Source organism: Sus scrofa, unplaced genomic scaffold (assembly GCF_000003025.6).
Source record: "Sus scrofa isolate TJ Tabasco breed Duroc unplaced genomic scaffold, Sscrofa11.1 Contig1914, whole genome shotgun sequence".
Taxonomy (NCBI): Eukaryota; Metazoa; Chordata; class Mammalia; order Artiodactyla; family Suidae; genus Sus; species Sus scrofa.
The window spans coordinates 660429-682992 of record NW_018084979.1 but is presented as its reverse complement, the minus strand read 5'-3'; the positions used below and the strand labels follow the sequence as shown (position 1 = coordinate 682992).

The 22564-nt window shown below is 52.6% G+C and overlaps 1 protein-coding gene across 3 annotated transcripts in view; it reads right to left on the bottom strand.

Annotated features, from left to right (window-relative positions):
- PPP2R5C (protein phosphatase 2 regulatory subunit B'gamma) overlaps positions 1 to 22193 on the bottom strand; it is a 138813-nt gene extending 116620 nt beyond the window's left edge. Inside the window, exons 1-3 of one of the 3 annotated variants that reach the window (XM_021081604.1) lie at positions 22079 to 22148; positions 21117 to 21182; positions 2424 to 2586 (exon numbers count right to left, since the gene is read on the bottom strand). The gene's annotated coding sequence lies outside the window, so the exon portion shown is untranslated. Of the gene's footprint in view, positions 1 to 2423; positions 2587 to 21116; positions 21183 to 22078 lie in introns of those variants that run through there. The other 2 variants (XM_021081605.1, XM_021081606.1) reach the window with 2 other exon arrangements.
- Between the last annotated feature and the right edge of the window lie 371 nt (positions 22194 to 22564).

Below are 22564 nucleotides of genomic sequence, written 5' to 3'. Positions count from 1 at the left end.
GGACAAAAAAGGGAGAAAACTACAGACCAGCTTCATGTAGGAAATATGGAAGCAGAGACTCGAAGGAGAATTAATACACTGAAGCCAGCACATGTAAAAAGTCACACTGGGACAATACTGAGGTTTATCCCAGTAATGCAAGGAGAGCTCAAAAGCAGAAAAGCTATCAACACAGCGACATTAACATCCTATGGAGAAAGACCACGAGGCGTCCCGTAAAACTCAGCAGCAGCGCTACCACGAAACCAAGGAGACAGGTGGTACTGGTGGTACTAAGAACCAAGCACCTGCGAGCGGTGGGTAAAGGCCAGGCGTCAGGAAGCCAGGGCTACCTTCACCCGAGAAAGGAAACGCCGAAGCCTTCCACCAAAATGGCAGATAACGGGAGGCCTGCTCTCAGGTCTGTTATCTGTGTGTGCCTGGTCCTAGCTAATGGCGTAATAACATTAAAATAACCAGCATATGTTGTTATAAATATTGGAAGAGAGACAAAAGCAGCTACTTACAAATGACAAGACTGTATATGCAGACGCTAGTAAAAAAAAAATTACTGAGATTAATAAGAAAATTTGGTAAGGTGACAGAATAAGAAAATATTTAAAAACCAACATCTTTTTGTTAGGTGAGTAAGAACTAATTAGAAGCAGAAATGAAAAAAATGTAATTCTGTCCTGAGAGTGACAAAAACTATCAAGTGCTTAGGAGTAAATTTAACGCAAAGGTAAAGATTCCCAAGAAAATGGTAAAATCTTTTAAAAAGTCAGAAAATAAGACTCAAAAAAAAAAAAAAAATGGAGGTGATTTACCATTTTCCTAGATGGGAAAAGAATATCACAAAAATAATAATCTCCCCCCGGTTAATATAACTTCAATGTAATCCGAATCAATTCCTGTTTTTTCCGAACCAGACAAAAGTTAACACGCACAAATTGTTATTTATGGCACGGATACTCTGCAACAGCCAAGAACGACATGCTGAATGAGGCAGCAGTGAGGGGGCACGGGCCTGGAGGGGCCCCCGGGCCTGGGCCTCGGCAGCCTCCCCGCCACCCCCGACGTTTGAGGCCCCCCCACCCCCACCCCGCCCCGACGTTTGAGTTTTCCCGCTGGGCCTCCTCAGGGCAGCAGGCGTCCCCTTCCTCCCTGGCGGGCCCCCTCCCCCTGGTGGGGTGGGATGCTGGCGCCAGCAGAGCAGGCCCCTGGTTTTGCCTGAGGCGGGACGCCCAGGACCTGGCGCAGGGGGTCTGCAGGTGCTCCACACAGCGTCTGACAGTGAATGACACGGAGGAAGGACGGGCCGCCTGGGGGGGGAAGGCTCCCCAGACCCGACCTAGGATGCACGTTACCTGCCACAGAGCCAAACCAAACGGCAGCCAGACACAAGCCCCGTGACACACACAGGGAGAGGAGGGCCTGGAGGCCGAGCCAGTGAGGGGCTGCAAAGGCATCCATGAAGTCCCTCCCTCCGCCACCCACTGCTCCGGCCCTCCAGCCTCCCCCCTGCCCGCGCATCTGCGTGAGCTCCCGCTCCCGGCTCCCCACCCTGCGGGCAGAAGGCGCAGGAGCGCGCGCACCTGCCAAGACGACGAGCCTCCTGCCCCGAGTTCACTCGGGTGAAAATTAACGGTACCAGACCCACTGCTCTGAATTTAAGGAATGAAAAATGCCCCATGTTTTATTACACTAGTCTTAGAGCTTCGTAAATACAAAAGTCTTCAGAGGGTTCACATCTGACTTTGGGGGCCTGACCCTACTTCCCCTGATAAGTAAGGTCTTACGTGCTTCGACCTTTTCAAAGTCTCCCAGAGGAGCCCTTTTAGGGCCTGATCACCCTCAGATGGAAAGGGGTAGCTCTGTCGTTTGGGGGGACATCGGGAGCCCAGAGCACCGCTCCCTGACCAAACTCATAGGAAGCCCCGGGGAGAGGAAACCCCCCCGTGACTCACCAGGAGAAAGTCCAGAGAGGACTGGTTCCCGCCCTCGCTGCTCCACCACCACACAAACGAAGTGGCGGTGGCACAGATTTTACAAGTCCTCTACCTGCAGTAACCCCCTTCTGAGCTGCTGGAGTTCTGAGACGAATGAAAGAGAATTACTGCAAAGAAAACTGCCTAGCTTAATTACAATCAACACGAAAAGACTGAAAGCCTTTCCTTGGTGGGTTTTGTTTTTTTCAGTATTTTATATCTGTGAAGTACGCGTGTTTACATGCTGATTAAATTGCTCTGTAATTTGAAAGATTAGTTGGGTTAGTGGCATTCAATCTAAAAAAAACAAAAACAAAAAACTTACTAAGGAAGAAAAAATAACCTTACAGAATTTAAACACAGCAAAGGTATAAGAAGCTAGCAAACTACCGAAACATTACTCCTTCCCTCAAGTGGGCAAACTTTAACGTTTAAAAGATGAATCATAAAACTTACCTTTCAAAGACGGTAGCTTTTGAAGTTCTCTGCTATTGCTGGCGCTAAACCTGGAAGAATTTTGCCGTTTGTCTTTCTTCACTATGGGCTGAGGGGCTGGCACTTTTATTTTATTAGATACCGTAGACGGGGCAGCAACAAGGCTGTTTTTCCTGCTGGAAATCTGTTTCCAAAAGTGAAGACAACAACAGATGAACATGTCAAACGGCTGTATTTTACAGCACAGTTGAAACAGGGGAAAACACACACACAAACCAAAGTCGCACCCTGGGACAGGCTCCTTCGCTGTCCTGCACACAACGTCCTTCCTCTCCCGAGCCTCCACCCACCTCCAGCGAGGCTGGGTTTCCAGAGACCGTGCACACGCCCCTAACCTCGCGGGTCTTCTTCCAACGCTCTGACCCTGGGCTGATGTGCTGACAGGTTGACAGTGACCCTTCAAAGATGTTCACACCCTCATCCTGGAGCCTGTGAGGGTGTTTCCTTACTGGGCAAAAGGAACTTTGGGGGTGTGATGGGGCTAAGGACCCCGGGTTGCCAGGCTGGGCCCCGGGGAACCACACAGGTCTTGGCAAGACGAGAGCAGGCAACGAGGCATCGAAGCCGAGGTCGCAGGGAGACTGGAAGATGCTGCTCTGACCACAGAGGAAGGGGCCCTGAGCCAAGGCGTGCAGGCACCCCCAGAAGCTGGAAAACACTGGAACTGTTCTCTGGAGCTTCCAGAAGGTGCTAGAGGGCCCTGTTTTAAACGTCTGACCTCCAGAACTGTAAGATAATGAGCTGCTGTCCTTTCTTCAAGCCACCACGTCTGTGGCAACTTGCACAGCAGCAACGGGAAACTAATACCGTTGAACACCTCACAAAGGACAGCTTTCCCTGCTGGTTCACCACTCAGCCCTGAAGATCAGTGAAGGCTACGTAAAAGCGCCTTCCTCCTGAGCCTCCGGGAACGGGCTTCTTTCGAGCCCCTCCCTGCATCGTCTCCAGGCTCCACCTTCAGCGCGCTCACCTCCAGGCGGCATCGTGACAGCTGGGGCCACATGCAGTCGACGCGTGGGGTGAGAAGGGGCACTGCAAGCACTCAAGCAGCGGTGGTGTCTGAGTGTGGAGGGCACAGGGGAGCTGGGAGCCCCTGCACCCTGCAGGCGTAAGGGATCGAGCTCGCCTGGGAGCCCCGGGGGCTCAGCTGTGCTCAGCCTCAGTGGTGACAGCTGACAGATGCAAAGGTGAGTGTCCGCCACTGAGATTCTTTGTGCAACACACTCACTCCTCCCAGGCCCAAGAGTGGAGTTGGCATCTGCACATAGGCTTTTTAAATTTGTCATAAAAACACGACCCCACCAAGCCTCTTCCAATTACGCCAAGGAGACACACCAACTCGAGCCCCCAGTTATCTGCTCTCCTCCTTGAATGGGATTTTTACTAAAAAGAAACAGCTGCTCTATTTATTTATTTTTTTCAGTTGTGCTGGGTTCCTAGTCATGGGAACCCATGCTCTCTTTTTTTTCCTGCTTTTTTTAGGGCCGCACCCGAGGCACATGGAGGTTCCCAGGCCAGGGGTCCAATCAGAGCTATAGCTGCCGGCCTACACCACAGCCACAGCAACGGCAGATCCTTAACCCACTGAGCGAGGCCAGGGATTGAACCGCAATCTCATGGTTCCTCGTCAGATTCTTTTCCACTGCGCCACATGGAAACTCCCGAGCTGCTTTATTTTTAATAACGTAACAGTAATAAGTAAGCGTAAAGAAGTAAGAACTGAGTTATTTTTAATCCTGTGCTTAAACATACTTGGAAGTTTGCTGAGATGCCATACTGCCCGCAGACAGAACTCTAAACTGGGAGCCAGGGCCTGGTTCCCCTTTCTCCTAAAGTGGACCGACTGTTCCTTCCTCAAAATGTGCTTTCTTGGGCTTTGACCTTGACATGTCACTCTTTCCTGAAGTGACATGGGACTTTCTTCCTTAAAAATCCCATCCCTAACTCTCCAGAGAATCCCCCAAGTTAAGTAAAACCATCCTGCACAGCTTTCTCTAAATGCTTCCAGAAAACCCTAGTGTTAATTCTGGTCTGGAAGGGCGCCTCCTAGGAGATGTTTTAAACGTTGTTACGTGTCCAGGAGATGAAAGTTTCTTTTTATTTTTCGATAAAGCTGAAGCCAGTGCTGTACACGTGATGACCCCAACAAATAACTGGGTACAAACATGAACAAAAACAGCCTCACGGCTGCCCCTACCCTGACAGGAGGATGGACTGTGCACCTCACACAACAAAACACGGGGATGAGTGCTCCGACACACAAAACAGACCCACTCCACGGGAGGCAGCCCGCTGCGGAAGGCTCCGAGGTCTAGACCACAGAGTCACCCCTAAGACCTGCCGCCTCTCCCGCCGACCCCGCGGTCTCGCTGGCCTCCCCGGAGAGCGCTCTCCTCGGGACGGGCGGAGAGAGCAGCTAGAGAGGGAGCCTGGCTCCACCGGCCGCTCCAGCTTCGCGGCCGTCTACGAAGGTCCACGGGCTCGGGCCGCCAGCCCCCTGCGCCTGCGGGGCCTGCGGGCCCGCTCCTCGGCCCCAGGCGTCTCTGCCGGGACCGGGTGGCCTTCCCCTGCTGGGGGACCATCCGCCGCGAGAGGGCAGGGCGCCCGCGAAGCCCCCGGAGCGCCCCACTGGGCACGTGCGAGGACGCGCGGGAAAGGAGCGCTGCGTCTGCGCGCAGGCGCATGCGGGTCCGTGCGCGGGCGCGCGCAGCCCTGAGAGCGCGCGCAGGCCGGGGCTAGGGGCTGGCGTGGCTCCAGCACCCGGGCCAAGGCGAGAGCCCGCAGCCGAGCGCTGCCCGGCCCCGCCTGGCCAGCGTGGGAGGCGAAGCGGGTAGAAGTAGGTTCAGCTACGGCTGCGACTCCACCTCCACGCGGACCACACCAGGAGCCCGAGCTCCCGCCTCTCCCATCAAGCCCGTGACTGGTTTATTTCTCCAACACGCTAACCAGCGGCTGACACCCCCGCCTGCCTGCCTTTTAGGATATTTAGAAGAGTGTCCGCCAGAGTAGTGTGATAGTGGCATAAGGACCGCCGTGCAGAGAGATCGATGGCATAGAATTAAGAGCCAAGATCACTGAAGGGAAAAGAAGTGTCTCCAACAAACGGTGCTGAGACCCCTGGACAACGACCTGCAGGAGAGAAAAGCTGGCTCCCCACCTCACGGTACATAAAACTGACCCCAAACGGATCAAAACCTAAATACAAGAGCTAAAACCATCCAACTCTTAAACAGAGGTAAATCTTCGTGATCTTGGACTTGACAGTGGTTTCCTAGCTGTAACACCAAGAGTGCAAGCGATAAAAGGAAAAAGATAAATTGGACTTCGTGAGAATTTAAAGCTTTTGTGTATCAAAGAACACTATTAAGGGAGTTCCTGTCGTGACACAGGGGAAATGAATCCGACTAGGAACCATGCGGTTGCTGATTTGATCCCTGGCCTTGCTCAGTGGGTTAAGGATCCAGCGTTTGCCATGAGCTGTGGTGTAGGTCGAAGACTCGGCTCCAATCCTGTGTTGCTGCGGCTGTGGTGCAGGCTGGCAGCTGTAACTCCGATTCGACCCCTAGCCTGGGAACCTCCATATGCCACAAGTACGACCCTAAAAAGGGGGGAAAAAACCACTATTAGGAAAATGAAGATATAATCCACAGAACAGGAGAAAACATCTGCAGGTTATGTATCTGATACTGTCTAGTATCCAGAACAGGCAACAGCCTCAGGGGTATTGAAGCTATTACAGGTTCTGCTCCAGACCACTGCACTAAAGCAGATGTCACGATAAAGCAAGCCAGACCAAGTTTTTGGTCTCCCGGTGCATATAAAAGTTACCTTTACACTATACTGTTGACCATTAAGTGTGCAATAATATTACACCTAAGAAAAACAATGTACATACCTTCATTAAAAATATGCTATTGCTAAAAAATGCCAACTATCTTCTGACAACACAGGGTTGCTACAAACCTTCCATTTATTAAAAAACCCAGTATCTGCAAAGTGCAATAAAGTGAATACGCCTGTGTTAAGAACCCTAACAACAGAAAGACAAACACAGATTTAAAAAGCCAGCAAAAACATCTGCTCCAGCAATCCCATTCCTGGGTATGTATCCAGACAAAACTATAACTCAAAATATATACGCACCCCTATGTTCACAGCACCACTATTCGCAACAGCCAGAACACAGAAATAACCTGCATGTCCATCAACAGATGAATGGATAAAGGCGCGCCATACATATGCCACGGAATATTACCCAGCCTAAAAAAGAATGAAATCATGCCATCTGCAGCAACAAGGATGCAACTAGAGATTCTCATACAAAGTGAAGTCAGTCTGAAAAATACCAAATGATATCACTTACATGTAGAATCTAAATTGTGACACAAATGATCTTGTCTATGAAACAGAGATTCACACATAGAGAAAAGGGACCCGCGCTCCTGGGCAGCTACCCAGAGAAAACCACGACTCACAAAGACACATGGACTCCAGTGCTCACTGCAGCCCGCTATACAACAGCCAAGACATGCAAACTCCCGAAATGCCCTCGACAGGAGCGGATCGAGAAGATGTGGTCCATACACACAATGGAATATTACTCAGCCACTCAGAGGAAAGAAACAACGGCATTTGCAGCCACATGGATGGACCTAGAAATGATCCTGCTAAGTGAGGTCAGGCAGACGGTGAGACACCAGCATCGAATGCTACCACCGACATGTGGACTCTGAAAAAAGGACACAATAACTTCTTTACAGAACAGATACTGACTCACAGACTTTGAAAAACTTACGTTTTCCAAATGGGACAGGTTGGGGAGTGGGGGGATATACACTGCGGGTTTGGATGGAAATGCTACAAAATTCGTTTGTGATGGTCGTTGTACAACTATAAATGCAATAGAAAAAAAGAAAAAATATATAAATAATAAAAAAAAAAAAACAGAAAATGGACCTGTGGCTTGGGGAGGTGGGGAATGGAGTGAGAGTCTGGGGTTAGCAGATGCAAACTATTATACACAGACTGGAGAAACAAGGTCCTCCTGCATAGCCCAAGAAACGATATTCAGCATCCCGCGATAAACCATGATGGAAAAGACTATAGATGTTTACACACACATACATAGATATTTTTTTTGGGGGGGGCACACTCATGGCATATGGAGGTTCCCAGACTAGGGGTCAAATCGGAGCTACAGCTGCCGGCCTACACCACAGTCACAGCAATGCCAGATCAGAGCCGTGTCTGCAACCTACACCACAGCTCACCGCAACGCCGGATCCTTAACCCACTGAGCGAGGCCAGGGGTCAAACCTGCAACCTCATGGTTCCTAGTTGGATTCGTTTCCTCTGTGCCATGATGGGAACTCTGGAAAAGAATATTTTAAAAAAGAATGTATAGGAGTTCCCATCATGACTCAGCGGTTAATGAACCTGACTAGCATCCTGGCTTCACTCAGTGGTTTAAGGATCCGGCGTTGCCGTGAGCTGTGGTGTAGGTCGCAGACGAGGCTCGGATCCTACGTTGCTGTGGCTCCGATTGACCCCTAGCCTGGGAACCTCCATGTGTCATGGGCGCAGCCCTAAAAAGACAAAAAGACAAAATGAATAAATAAAAAAGAATGTATATATGTATAACTGAATCACTTTGCTACACAGCAGAAATCAACACCACACTAGAAATCACCTAAACTTAAAAAAAAAAAAAACTAGAATAAAAAAACTGGCAAAGAACTTCAACAGACATTTTTCTGAAGATACAGAAATGGCCAATAAGCAAATGAAAAGAGGCGCAATGTCTTTAGCCATCAGGGAAATGCAAGGGAAAACCAAGCAACTTGCTGAATCACACCCACTAGGGTGGCTATAATTAAAAAAAAAAGAGTTCCTACTGGGGCCCAGAGGAAACAAACCCAAGAGCAATCCATGAGGCTTCAGGTTCAATCCCTGGCTTTGCTCAGTGGGTTAAGGATCTAGTGCTGCCTTGCGCTGTGCTGTAGGTGTAGGCTGGCAGCTACAGCTCAGATTCGACTCCTAACCTGGGAACTTCCATATGCCATGGGTGTGGCCCTAAAAAGCAAAAAAAAAAAAAAAAAAAAAAGAATGGTTATCTTGATAGAAGCTATGACAACTGATGGACCTTGAAAACATTAGGCAAAATGAAAGAAGCCAGCCACAAAAGGCCATCTCTTGTATGAAATAACCAGAACAGGAAAATCCACAAAGAAAGATGGCAGATTAGTGGCTGCCAGGGCCTAGGCGCAGGAAGAAATGAAAAGCGAGGACTTAATGTGTGGGAGTTTCCTTTTGGGGTGAGTAAAATGTTCTGGAACTGGAGAGTGGTGACACGTACAAAACACAGTGAACCTACTGAATGCCCCTAACACTAAGTTTCGTGTTGTTTATTTTACCACCTATAAAAACGTGTCTCATCTGTCCTCTTCAGCTTGTTTAGGGAACCCCTGCCCTCGCCACCCCGTCTCAGGCAGAACCAGGAGCTTCCCTCTTCTGTGACCCCCACTGACCTCTAAATAGGCCTGGCGATGGGAGGTGGGTCTCTCTCCAAGAGAAGACTAGTAGCTCTCTGAAAGAGCTTGTTTTTGGGGTTTTTTCTTGCTTTTTTTTGGCTGCTAGACAGCATATGGAGTTCCTGGGCCCGGGATCAATCAGATCCCAGCCACAGTTGCAACCTACGCCGCAGTAACACCAGATCCTTAACCCAATGTTCGGAGCCGGGCATCGAACCTGCTGCCTGGTGCTAGAGATACCACCAATCCTGCTGAGTCACAGCTAGAAGGTCCTGAAAGAGCTCATTTTTTTTTTTAACTATGAACCAACTCCAGTTCATGTCAAGGACAGCACCAAAGCAAGCAAGGGAGGAACCAGTGTTGGACAGAGAAATCCACACCACAGCCACTTACCCCACGAGGGGTCCCAAAGGGTCCTTGTCCCTCCAGGCTGACTCGCTGGCAGCCCGGGCCGCAGGCTCGCAGGGCTGGCTTGTGCTCAGGCGCGGAAGGCACCGATGCTGGCTGAACCATGCCTGACAAACGATAGGGAGCTTCCTTGGCCTAGGCGCTTACTTGCAAAATGAAAACTGGCCTGTCTTGCTTGGAATTACAGGCCGTTTTTGCCAAGAGCAATGGTCCTGTTTAGTTACTTGACTTGGGTTAGAGCTAAAACAGGCTGACCTCTTCCCTGCGTCCGCACTCTCCGAATGGAGCTTGTGGGCAGTTCTGTTTTTCTCTCTTCCTCAGTGAGGAGAGATGTGCCCCTGGGTTTTCTTCGGCCTCTTCATTTCAGCTCCGTGATGGGATTCATCAAACCCAGCATCACTTAGCCAAAGGGCTGCCCTTTTCCTTTGGCTGGAAGTCACTGGAAGTCAGTAGTCCCCAGAGGTTTCTAAGCAGGCGTGGGGACCCCCCACCCCACCCCCACCCCCAAGCTAGAGGCAGCGGCACTTCTAGGTGGGTGGTAGGGGCCTTCCCTTCCCAGGGTCCCTTCATGGGAGGAGGGCTACAGAGGCTTCGGTGAGGGCTGGGGTCTGTCACCACGGGGTGCCGGCAGCATCCAGGCCTGGGCAGTGGGGGTCTGGAGCTGCCCTGGCTGGGCCGCTATACCCCGCAGCGCCCCAGGGAGCGGGGGAGGAAGAGGGCACTGCCTACCCAGGGGCTCAGGCCCCCACCCCAGTTCTTCCACAGCAGCCCCCAGGAGAAGCGCGGTTTCTAACCAACACCAGGTGTGTCAAGCCTGAGAGTCTCTGTGCCCATGGGTGCCCCTACACCCCTAACCTCCTATATAGCCAGGCAGCGCCCCAAAATTGGAGTGGAAAAAAAAATCTGGTCAGCAGATACATGGGTGTTTGTTGGGTTCTCTGTACTTTGAGATATTCCATTCAAACAACAAAAGAGACAACTGGAGTTGTGACAAAGCCTCACTCACTGTACTAAACAAACACCTCTTCTCCTCCATTCCAACACTGAAATTCCAAAAATTCCCAACCAGGAGTTCCCTTGCGGCTCTGTGGGTTGAGGATCCGGTGTTGTTACTGCAGCAGCTTGGGTCGCTGCTGTGGCACAGGTTCCATTCCTAGCCCAGGAACTTCCATATACTGTGGGTAAGACCCCCCCCCAAAAAAAAATCACAACTAGATGTAAAACCTTACTGTTCAACTGGGCAGGGGCCAAATGACTGGTCTCCCAATGGCTTCTAGATGGTGAACGGGGGTCAAATCAAAAACAAAGCTGCATATGGAGGTTCCCAGGCTAAGGGTCGAATCAGAGCTACAGCTGCGGCCTACACCACAGCCACAGCCACGTGGGATCCAAGCTGCATCTGTGACCTACACCACAGCTCAGGGCAACGCTGGATCCCTGACCCACTGAGTGAGGCCAGGGATCAAACCTTTGTCCTCATGGATACCAGTCAGATTTGTTTCCGCTGCGCCACAAGGGAACTCTGAGATCTCTTTAAACATGTAGGTCAGATCTTCTCACTTTGCTGCTCACCCCACTGGCTTCCCAGCACCCTTAGCAATAAGACTCCCAAAACCTTGCTGACGGCGGCTAAGACCTCCCGGGCCTGGCCTGCGTGCACCTCTCCGACTCCACCCTCCCACTCGCCGCCCTCACTCCTTTCAGCCAAAGTGGGCTTCCCGCCGGTGGACACGCCAAGCTCACGCCTGCCTCAGGGCCTCTGCGCAGATGCTTCCTCTGGCTGGAACACCCTCCCCAAATCTCTGCATCTCCGGCTCCTTCTTCGCACTCAGGTCGCTCCTGCAGCATTCTCCTCGGAGACGGTCCCTGACCACCCGAAGCAGCCTCCTGGTCTCAGCACAGGGGCTGCCGGAGGTGGTCCTGCCCCCCCAGGGGTGTCTGGAAATGTGCGAGTGCAGTTTCAGTGTCACCATGACCAGTGCTACATGACCAGGGCCACGGCTCTGCCAAGCGCGAGACGGTCTCACGCCAAAGGCGACCAGTGCCCCTCAGAAACACGGGTGCACATGGCACTCTGAGAACGCAAACTGCACCAGGGTGGGGGTCCTGCCGTGTCCCAGGCTGAACCCCCAGCACCGGCGAAGGGGCTCAGCACAAGGCAGGCTCTCAGAACGTAGCTGTGGGGTGACTGGGAAGGGAGGGCCAGGTAAAGGGGGGAAGGTGACCCTGCGAGACAGAAAGTTCACTCCACGAGCAGAAAGGCCTCTTCCCTCTAGTGCTCAGAACTGCCTCCCAGGAGACGGGGACTGCGGCGCGAATCAAGCAGTCCAGACAACAGGCAAGTCTGCTCAATGCTCCGTAACAACCTCTTCCGGCAGCAAACCTGAAAAGGGGCGGATGTGTATACATACGTGTAACAGAACCACTCTGGTGTACACCTGAAACTAACACAACACTGTAAGCCAACTATACGCCAATAATAAAAATTTAAGGAGTTCCCGTTGTGGCGCAGTGGTTAACGAATCCGACTAGGAACCATGAGGTTGCGGGTTCGGTCCCTGCCCTTGCTCAGTGGGTTAACGATCTGGCGTTGCCGTGAGCTGTGGTGTAGGTTGCAGACGCGGCTCGGATCCCGCGTTGCTGTGGCTCTGGCATAGGCTGGTGGCTACGGCTCTGATTCAACCCCTAGCCTGGGAACCTCCATATGCCGCGGGAGCGGCCCAAGAAATAGCAACAACAACAACAACAACAACAAAAAAGACAAAAAGACAAAAAAAAATTAAAAAAAAAAAAAAAGAATAGAGAGCTCCCGCTGTGGGGTAGGAATCCAACTGCAGCCACTCCAGTCACTGCGGAGGTGCGGGTTTGCTCCCCGGCCCAGCACAGTGGGTTAAAGGATCCGGCACTACCGAAGCTGTGGTTCAGACTGAATCCCTGGCCCAGGAACTTGCATCAGCTGCGGGCGCAGCCATTAAAACAGAACAAAACAAAAACAAAACTCAAAAACGCAAGAGTCTAGAGAGGTTTGCTCTGAGACACAGGGCTGAGAGTAAATCTCCTAAAATGGGAAACTACAGACTTTTGTACTGTTTTACTTTTTTTTGTTTGTTTTTTGTCTTTTTAGGGCCGCACCCATGAAATATGGAGGTTCCCAGGCTAGGGGTCAAATCGGAGCTACAGTTGCCGGTCTACACCACAGCCACGGCAACACGGCATCTGAGGCGTGTCTGCGACCTACACCACAGCTCACGGCAACGCCAGATCCTTAACCCATTGAGCGAGGCCAGGGATCGAACCCGCAACCTCATGGTTCCTAGTCGGATTCATATCCGCTGCGCCACGACGGGAACTCCCTGTTTTACTTTTTAAACCCCAACCCCTCTACCCGCCAAATGTTCTTCTGTGGTCACTCAGGGCCCACTCCCGTGGGGAAGAGCATGGCTGAATCTAGTTTTAGGTGTGGGTCTTTGGAAGGCAGGCAGGTCCTGGACTAAGCGGTGAGTGGCCACTACCTCCAGCTGACTACCAAAGCCCCTTTTCTTCTCACCTTTCTCTTTTCCCTAATTTTATCCATTTCTTCCTCTTTTGCCAATGTATATGTCTTCTTTCCTCTTAAATTTAATCTTAAATTTGATATTTCACATTAAGAAGAGTGATAGCTAAAAAAGTTAAGTTAAATGCGCTCGTGTTAGAATTACTTTGAAAGATATTGCCAGGGTCTAAGGTAGCTCTGCCAACAGAACTTTCTGCCACGTGGGGAAGCTCTGCATCTGCTATCCAACAGGGGGCCATTAGCCGCATGTGGCCCCTGAGCACTGGAAATGTGCCCAGTGTGACTGAGGAACTGAATTTCTCAATCCAATTTAATTTTAATTTCATCCTAAACAGACTCATGTGGCCAGTGGCTAACATGGAGGACAGCACAGGTTCAGCAGCTCAGAGCCGCCGGGCACTGATATCCCACTGGGCAAAGACGGCCTTAGGTCAGAGCCAACATCCCTTTAGAGCTGTGCTAAAGTTCATCTTTATGATTTTTTAATTTTTTTGGCCACACCCAGGGCACGTGGAAGTTCCCTCCCGGGCTTGGGATTGAACCTGCACCAGACCAGTGACCTGAGCCACAGCAGCAACAACATCGGTTTCTTAACCTACTAGGCCACCAGGGAACTCCCTAAAGCCCATCTTAAAAAACACTTGTGAGGAGTTCCCTGGTGGCCTAACAGGTTAAGGATCCAGCATTGCCACTGCTGTGGCTCGGGTTGCTGCTGTGGCTCAGGTTCGATCCCTGGCCCAGGAACTTCCACATGCCCCCAGGTGCGGCCGAAAAAACAAAAAACAAAAAGCCCATTCAAGATAAAGGAAAATACAAAGTCCTCAAATGAATGCCGCTTTCCCCTCGCCCCTCGGAAAGCGTAATTTCTAGGCCCGCTCTCTCGCTCCCCCAGGTGGAGAAAACGAAGATGACACTGTCGTTGGGGTTTGGGGAGCAGCCCTTCCCTGCAGGGGCAGTTCTCAAACCTGACCAAGGGCGGGGGTCGGGGGATGGACTGGGGATGGCATTTGCACACTGAGGTACAGGGGATGACTGGCCAACGGGGACCTGCTGTCTGGCACAGGGAACTCGACCGAGTATTCGTGACCATCTATGTGGGAAAGAATCTGCAGAGAGAACGGATGTGTGGTCCTGTCTAACTGAATCCCTTTGTTATACAGCAACTATCACAACACTGCAAATCAACTCTACTTCAGCTAAACTCGAGGAAAAAAAAAAAAAAAAAAGAAAGAAAGAAAGAAAAAGAAAAAAAGAAGCACCCGGGAAGTCTTTGCTCAACGCAACATACTGACAAGAAAAATGCGAGGCTGTTACCAAAATGCTGGGCCCCGCCCAGCAGCATCAGTCACACCCTGACCTTGGCTGGTTCCCAATGTTTACGGAAACACTGAGGACTTGTGAGAGTTGCAACCTTTCAGAGGAATTTTCCCTGTGACTTAGGAAAGCATCCCCGGATCCACGCTGGTGCAGAGTGACTCACTTCCCACACGCAGGCGGAGACCCCGCCGCCGCCGCCGCCGCCGCCGGGCAGAGCTCCAGGTCTGCGCTCACTCGGAGCCGCCGTCATGAACGTCATGAACGGAACACCTGGGACTATTTCATGTGCGCCACGTGAAGGACTCTTTCTAGAATTACGTATCACGTGACAGAGCTTTTACTTAAGAGGGAGAGGGTGCCGACAGATGTCACCTGCTGGATCCCCTGCGGCGTATTCCCACCACCGACATGCATCCGCGAGCCCCATGACTGAACGATGAGCCTGTGTTGGCTGAGATGCTTTAAAACATCTGATTTCCTCACCCAAAGCTCCAGGTGGCTCTTTACAAAATGCTGCCCATCTTGTCCCATCAACTCACGGCTGCGAGTGTGACTGAACAAGTGACTCCCGGGCAACAGGAGCTTCAGGCGCGCCGCTTCCCAGACCACAGGGCTGAGGCTCACAACAAGGACGACAGCCCTCAATCCTCTCCCCTGGTGCCTGCTCGGAGCAAAGCCACGCTCAAAACACAGCTCGCTCGCTCCTTCTCTACACACACGCACAACTTAGGACTATTTAAAATATGTAGGTGTCTCCCGAAAAATACTCCCCAAATAATTTCTTCTCTTTTTAGGGCCACACCTGCAGCATGTGGAAGTTCCCAGGCCAGGGGGTGAGCTGGAGCTGCAGCTGCCGGCCTATGTCACAGCCACAGCAATGCCAGATCCAAGCTGCATTTGCAACCTACACCACAGCTTGCGGCAATGCCGGATTCTTAACCGACCAAGCGAGCCCAGGGATCAACTGGGCGTCCTCATGGAAACTAGTCGGGTTCTTAGCCCACTGAGCCACAACGGGAACTCTGAAAAATAAATTTAAAGTAAGAAAGATAGGCAGTTCCTGTCGTGGCGCAGTGGTTAACGAACCTGACCAGGATCCATGAGGTTGCGGGTTCGATCCCTGACCTCACTCAGTGGGTTAAGGATCTGGGGTTGCCGTGAGCTGTGGTGTAGGTTACAGATGTGGCTCGGATCCCACATTGCTGTGGCTCTGGTGTAGGCCAATGGCTACAGCTCCGATTAGACCCCTAGCCTGGGAACCTCCACATGCCACGAGTGCGGCCCTAGAAAAGACAGAAAGACAGAAATTTTTTTTAGCAGGAACCAAGATGGTGAGAAAAGGCTTCCACTGAATTTCAGAATAAATGAACTTGAACAAAAAGATGAGAGGATTCACCTAAACAGGCCAGAGGATGGGAAGAGAATTCTACAATGGTTCTCAAAGTGGAGGCCCTCAGGCCCCTTCTGGGATCTTTTTGCTGTTGTTGTTGTTTTCAGGGCCAAATGGTGCAGCAATGGGGGTTCCCAGGCTGGGGTCGAATTGGAGCTACGGCTGCGACCTACACCACAGCTCACGGCAACACCAGATCCCCGACCCACTGAGCAAGGCCGGAGATCGAGCCTGCATCCTCACGGATGCTAGCTGGGTTCATTACCGCTGCGCCGTGACGGGAACTCCAGGGGGTCTACTATTTCTATGATACTGAGACCGGCCTTGTCTTTACAGCCATCGGGACACTGACTTTTCACAGGCATAGACTCGCGCTGTCAGGGTAGACTGACTCCAGGCACAGACTCCGGGGACCAGCTATCTTCCATTAAGCCTGACATCAAAGGGATTTGCAAAAACATCGAGAAAAGCCATTTTCCTCTGTGAACTTTCATAAACAGTTATTTCTCATAAAAACATTCTATTCATGTGAACATGTAATGGGTGTGCTGTTATGATTAGATGAATTAATGAATATTTTACAACTCTCAATTTTAGGAGTTCCCGTCGTGGTGCAGTGGAAACAAATCCGACTAGGAACCATGAGGTTGCCGGGCTGGATCCCTGGCCTTGCCCATTGGGTTAAAGATCCGGTGTTGTCATGAGCTGTGGTGTAGGTCACAGACCCGGCTCGGATCCCGTGTTGCTGTGGCTGTGGTGTAGGCCGGCAGCTACAGCTCCGATTAGACTCCTAGCCTGGGGACCTCCATATGCCACAGGTGCAGCCCTAAAAAGACAAAAAGACAAAAAATAAAACAAAAAGTTCTCAATTTTAGCTTCTCATATGAAGAACAGCAGATAGCTACAGCCCACCTAAATAAAACGTAGATCCTCACGAATTTTCGAGGGCAAAGGGGCGTGATGTCCCTTTTGGTTGAAAACTGCTTTTTCGCCAACATGGCCCAGGCGTGGTTCACGAGCACATGTACATGCTTCGGGGAGCGGTGTTTCTAGAGCAGTGGTCGCAATCCGGGGCCCTGGGAGACACTGGGAGACACTGGGCAATGTCTGGAGGTGCTCTGGCTGTCACCACTGGAGGGGTGGGAGCTACTGGCATCTAGCCGCAAGGCCCAAGGTGCCCAAGCCCCTGCAGCACACAGGACCGCAGGGCCCACACGGCCTCAGTGCCATGGGTCTTGAGTGGGAGGCACGCAGGGGCTACCAGCATCCAGCCTGAAGCATAGGATGGAGTGGGCGCTGGAGAGGGGACAGCTCAGGGGAGAGCCAGCTGCCCCCTCGCTCCCCTGAGGACAGGGGGCGCAGGCACCTCCTGCCTCCACGGCCCCCTGTGCGTGGCCAGCTGGCCTCTGTGCAGAGCTGGCACCTCACCCCAGCCCTGGGCTCTAAGCAGAGGGGGCGGGCAGCGACTGATGGGAGGAAAGGCCACTTCCTACCTAGCGATTTCCCGGGAATTTCAGAACGTTGTCAAAGCACGACTCCTCTGAGTCCTGTGAGTGCACTGGACACCAGCATGGGGTGTCCGGAAGAGTCGGGAAAAGAACGGTGGAGAAGAGAACCCGGCTGGCCCCGGTGAGAGCCGAGGTCAGAGCCCAGTCTCCACACAGTGGCTTTCCGTGTCTGGGGGACGGGAGTTGGGAATGCTCCTCTCGGGAGGTGACCGTCACGGCTGCCTCCCCAGAAAACACACAACAGAACCGTGTTCACTGACCTCCTCCAACTCACCCAGCTTAAAACTCCTGCTATAGCAATGGACCAGAAAGTCCAAAACATTTTCATGAAAAGGTATCTTTCATAAAAGTGCAATTCATATTAACACGTAATGGGTGTTACTGCTATTATTACACGAATTACTAAATATTTCTAAAATTGCAGTTTAAGCTTCTAAATCGGGACGCCACCACCTACACCTAGGGGACCCCAGCAAGCCTGGTTCCCTGCGTCTGGAACCAGGGGAGAGGGGAGACGGACAGGGACAGTAAAGGGACAGACTACCCACAGAAAGAAAAGCTAGTCCTAACGTGGAAGGCGTCGAAAGCTAACAGGTTGGAGAGGGATTGATTGTTCAGCTTTCCCTTCAGCAACAGAACTTACGTAAGAGGTGCTGCAGGACTTTCAAACAGAACCAAGCTGAAGCAGGATGAGTAAAACACACGACTGGAAGACACCACTCAAATGACCTCCAACACGCTTAAACTACAAAAGCATTAACGCTTTTCAAAACACAACTCTGGACACAGTACACAGACTCAAACGACAACAACAAAAAACAGGGTTGCGTGGCCCCATCCTCCGAAAGGGGCTTTAGACGTCAGAGCCATTTACTAAGATTCTAACAAGCCTATGTTTCGATAGATCTGAACGCTGCACTGAGAACGGCTGCCCAGAGATGAGCTTCCTCTGCCAATCACCAGTTTCCCACCTGCAGCCTCACTCCTCGACCTGGGCTATGAATTAAACCAGCAGGAAGCACTGGGTAGACACTCTGACTCCCAGGACACGGATGGGTAAGCCGGTCAACGTCAACATTCCATTTGAAAGAGGAAAAAAAAGGCTGCATCGATACACATCGTTCCAGGAGTAGAAATTTCCACTAAGAGGCAAGAGTGACACCGCAGCAGTGACAACCTTTAATGGCATTTTCTCACACGGAACAGTATACCCGACGTAACGGCAAACTTCAAGAGTTGTCTCATCTATGCCATACAGTTAAAAATGGCCAAATGGGCAACTCACCAGGTCATTCCGGAGAGGGGGGAATATGGCCACGGAGGTTGGTACAGCCACGGGGGTCAGTATTTTTATTAACTGAGCCCTGGCTGAAGCACTGCCCCCCAACCACTCCGACCTTTACTGCAGGACCTCATCTTCCTGCTAAAAATCCACGCTATCGAGGGTGCCCTTGTTCTAACCACAAAGGGGTCTGCTACGTAGGCCGCCGGCTCCTCGGTTTTCCGCGAGGCCAGGATGTCGTCGGCTGGACTTGTGTCTAAGGGCCTTGGCCACCCACGCTCGAAGCGGTGTTTCCGGTCAAGCCCACGCCAAGCTGGTGAACGGCGTCTCTGCCCCGGAGGAGCACCTGCCCTGCACTCTCCGGGGATGCGGGGGGTGGCGCGCGACCCCCCGGGGGCCCACTGTCCTACGGGCAGCGCGTCCACAAGGCAACCCGAGCCCAGGCTGACGGCGAAGCTCTGAAAGGCAGCGAGGGCACGGCAGCCCTACCCAGTCCGGGGTGACACGGGCAGAGGGGAGAGGAAGCTGAGGCAATCGTGCCAGGACGTGGGCGGGACTAGAAGCGAAGCAGGGAGACTCGGGGGAGACGGCGGCCTGGGAAAAGCAGCGCTCAACGGGCCTTCGGAGGCCCGGAGGCGCTCCGCGCGCTCCTGCAAGACGTGCACCGCCATCCGCCGCGAGTCACGCTTAGGTCGCTTAGGCCGCCTGCCGCCTCTGGGGTCCTTAGGCGGAAGGACGAAGGGCCCCGCGTGTCAGGAGTTTGCAGTGGGGATTTCAAGCCCTTTAGCTCCAGCTCTTAGACAGCCGCGCTGGAAAAGATACAGAAAGACCACTGGAGCATCGCCCTGGACACGGCAGGGCACAGCTCCAGGCAGTCTGAGACCCGATCCACCTCAGACATGCATTTCCTTTGTAGTGGCTTGGCTACCTTCGAGTTGCTGGAAGGAAGATATTTTTTTCAGGTTCAAGCTGAACATGTGCCATCCTTACAACCGGGTTTCTTTCATTGGGGTGTGTGTGTGTGTCACTAAAAATGAGCGACAGGTATGTGAGCAAGAACGGTGCGGGGCAGCAGGAGTCCCAGCCCTTTAAATGTAAGAGCAAAAGCACAGCAAAGAAAAAGCAGACACACCCTTACACAGCGACCAAACTGCTTGCTTGCTTTTTTGTTTTTTTCGGGCCACACCCTCGCATATGGAGGGTCCAAGGCTACAGGTCCAACTGGAGCTACAGCTGCCGGCCTACACCACAGCCACAGCCACGCAGGATCCAAGCCACATCTTCGACCTACACCACAGCTCATGGCAACGCCGGATCCTTAACCCACTGAGCAAGGGCAGGGATTGAACCCGCAACCTCATGGTTCCTAGTCGAATTCATTTCTGATGCGCCACGACAGGAACTCCCTAAATTTCAATTAAACCAGTTTTTGGTCAAAAGATCGACACAGAAGCAAGCAAGTCGAATGCAAGAATGTCACAGTAAAACTTGACTGTCTGCTATAAAGAAAGAACAGGGAAAGACTGACACAACATACGGATGTTTAAGGAACCTTTTGGATTTCGGTTTTTTGCGTGGGGGAGGGCAACATATTTGCTGGCATAAACCACCTGCTCAAGAGGAGGGCGACTTAGAAGGCACCAAATGATACGGATACCACATGACAACCTGGGCCTTAAATAAAACAAAAACAGAACTCGCCTACTGCAGATAATGGCCCTTTAACGTATTTCCCAGACCGAGCTGAACTTGATTCTAATTTGGCTTACAGGAAAGTGTCTGACACTTGCAAATTACTGTCATCTGTGATAAGACTGGGGACCTTCACAATCCAGCTCTGGAGAGCTACGACACCAAATCAAGCAACTTCTCTGCTACCAGTGATTCAAAGGGGCCTATTAGCTCTGCTTGGGTCCCTGCAGCTCCTGGACCCTGAGCCCAAGGAAGGAAAGGCAAAGCCAAGTGCTGGCTCTGCAAATGCTCTCAAAGCACAATCCCCCAAGGCAGATACCAGCATTTCCACCGTTCCTCAACCAGCACAAAGCCAAGGCGCACAGGAAGTCAGAACCGGCCGATGCAGACACAGGAAAAAAAAAAAGCAAAGCATGATAGAAGATTGTCCGCAAATACCAGAAGGAGACAAGATAAACCAACACTACTGGGGAAGGAGGCTCAGGTGATCAGACCTCCACAGAGAAGAGCCTGCAGCAAGGACTGCACCCAGGAAAGCATGGATGACAGGAGAAGAGGCACCACTGAGAGAAGACCTGGCTGCTTGCAAAGGAAGGGGGAGGAGAGGAAAGCCAAAGGAAACAGCTTTACTCTGAGCAAGCCCATGAAACCACTCTCCAAAGAAGGGCTGCTAAGATCTGAGGCAGGGGGTGGGGGCGGGGGGAGTGGGGGGTCTGGGTGTGAACTTAACAATACCAGCTGCACAGACAGGCACAACTTTCATGAAAACATTCAGAGCTCCCCAAAGACAAATAATTAAAACCCAAATACCTAAAATGGTGGGTTAATGAAAGACACAAGAAAAAAAAAATCTCATATAGGGAAACATAACTAAAAGACCCTAGGTTTTTACTCCCTCAGTTTTTTCTACCCTAAGTTAAAAGGTATTCATGAAAAAAAAAAAAAAAGGTAAGTGAATATTTAAGAACAGTTACCTCTGATTCTATTATGTCTTGTCCTTCTTTTGAACTTTTTCCACTTTTCCCTGCTTTTGGTGATTCCTGGGAATTATCAAGCAGAATCAATTAGGCTTCTCGATTTTAGACTGCTAAACATCAGATATACCAAAATGCAGTTTTTAAATTGTTTACACAATTTAACCATGACTTTTGATAGTTTTAATCCATACCATATGGTTTAGCTAGAGAAACAATATTGTGCTGTGACACCCCCACCACCTCCCCACCCAAATTCAGACGCTCCGTGTTTTCCTCGCCTGCATTATTTCGCGGTGAAAACTTTAAGCAGAAGCAGGTAAACGCACATTTATACAGTGCTCTGGGCCTACTGAAAGATCCACATCACATCTCTTTTTTTCCTTCCCACCCTAAACCCCGTGAGCGAGGATTTCTGGGGTGATTCTGAAGCTACAGAGCTCCACCTGGAGCAGAAACATCCCCCCCGCCCCCCAAATGCAAACGCAGCGCACTCCCAGCCATCGCCGCCGCCTCCCAGGATAATAATAGTATTTCAGAGCCCCAGAGCGTCCCTCTGGAGAGCAGACAATTCCTCCCAAACATGAAGCGGGGTCCATTCGCTCCCTTTCTCCCCGGCCGGGGGTCCCTGCCCCCCATCCCGAAGCCCCTGTCCAGGCGTCTGCGAGGCTGGGTCCACCACCTCCGCGGCCCCACCTGCCGCCTCACGCCCACGAGGTCCCCCGCCCCGGCCGCGCCCCCCAGCCCGCCCTGCCATCGGGGACCCCCGTCCCGGCCTGGGCACTGGGGCCCAGCGCTACCCGCTGCCCCCGCCCCCACCCAGGAGCGGGCAGATGGCGCTCCGGCACCCGCGGGACCCCGGAGCCCCGCCGAACCCCGCTCCCGGGCAGTTCCCCGCCATCCTCCGCGCGGCCCCTTCCCCTTCCCGCCCGGCCCGTCCGGCGGCCGGGGCCCCGACTCACTTTCTCCTTCTTGTTTTATTCGGCATGGCTGGTGCGGGCCGCCGCCGCCGCCGCCCCCGCCGCCTGCCCCCCGCAGCAGCAGCGCCCCCGCCCCGGCCGTCGCGCCTCCACCCGGCCGCTGCCGCCGCCGCCGCCGCCGCCGCCGCCGCCGCTGCCGCCGCCCGGGGACTGAGTCGTTCGTTCGCTCGCGCTTCCCCTTTTCCAGGTTCCCAGAGGCTGCGGCAGCCGCGGCGGCGGCGGCAGCGGCGGCGGCAGAGGCAGCGGCGGCGTCTCTCCGCCCCTCCCCCGGCCCGCCCCGGCCCGCCCCTCCCCTCCCCCAGCCCGCGGGCCCGCCCCGCCCCCGCGCCGCCAGCCCCGCCCCCGCGCCGCCAGCCCCGCCCCGCGCCGCCAGCCGCCGCGCGCCGCCGCCCCGCCCCCGCGCCGGCCGGGCCATTGGCCGAGGCGCCCTCACGTGCTCCAACGCTCGCCGGCATCCCCGCCCTTGCG